Consider the following 1237-nt stretch of genomic DNA (forward strand, 5'->3'; position numbering starts at 1 on the left):
GTGTTTGCATTCTTTAATAATTGCACTGTCCATGGAGCGGACCTGACTTACATTTCACTGCTGGTCATATATTCTGTATATAACCATGTATGTGACAAATAAAAATCTTGAATCTTGAATCTTGAATCATTAGAGATAAGCAGACCAGTACCTCCACCTCTTCCAGTCAGACGGGGGGAGTGGGAAAAAGAGAGATTATTTGAGAGTGCTGCAGGTGTAGCATTGTCCTCTGGTTTGATCCACGTCTCTGTCAGGGCCATGAGGTTTAGTCTTGAATGACTAGCAATAGATGTAATGAAATCTGCTTTGTTTACTGCGGACTGACAATTCCAGAGACCAATAGAAAAAGAAAGTAGTGTATTAGCAGACATAGACAAAGTGTGCAGGTTGTTAGGATTGCGCTGCCTATAGTGTGTGATGCGTGGTTTGCGAGTGGTAGTTATAGTAGGGATCTGGAAACACATAGTAAGAATTGGTTATAAAAACTGAAAACAGAAGGGGAACAAGTAGTAGGAAAGAGAATGATTCAGAAGCGATACTTATGTGCCTTGCTGGTGTCCCTGCTCGGTGGAGTCGAACGGTAGAGTCAATGGTCTTTACACTCTTGGGTCTTCACATGAGGAGAGCTTCACACGAGGGCTGCCGCGACTGCTGCCGCGGTATACTAAGCTTTTTATATTCGTCTAACAAAACTCAAATTGAATTCAACTGGACACACTTTCCTGTTTATCACAACAAATGGCCAAGCAAGCGCACGACACTGACAAGGTACACGATACAGTACGAGACCGAACGCGATTTCAGCACATCTCCACAGTAACAAAACAAGCGTTTCCTAGCAAAGACAACTGCACTAAACACTGAGACAAGAAATAAATACACTTACAAGCTGCTTTTAACTTCTGAAATATTTATTTCAACAAAAACTATTAAAATCAAAATATTAATTAACATGATTTTGACTACTTTTCCAAAAATATGAGTGATGCTTGCCTGTGCAAAAGTCGCGAGTAAGATGCTTTGAAAGTTGCTAGGCAGGTGGTATGCAGTTGCTAGGGTGTTTTTTCACTCATTTTATCAACTTTATTAGTGGTTGTTGTCTTGACTAATAATTCACAATCCAGTCAAGTCCTGCTGGATAAAAACTACAGTATATTTTGTGCATCTTAAAACCAGAGGCGGACAGTAACTAAGTACATTTACTTGAGTATTGTACTTAAGTACACTTTTTGAGTAT

Source organism: Sinocyclocheilus anshuiensis, unplaced genomic scaffold, assembly GCF_001515605.1.
Source record: "Sinocyclocheilus anshuiensis isolate Anshui unplaced genomic scaffold, SAMN03320099.WGS_v1.1 scaffold853, whole genome shotgun sequence".
Lineage (NCBI taxonomy): Eukaryota > Metazoa > Chordata > Actinopteri > Cypriniformes > Cyprinidae > Sinocyclocheilus > Sinocyclocheilus anshuiensis.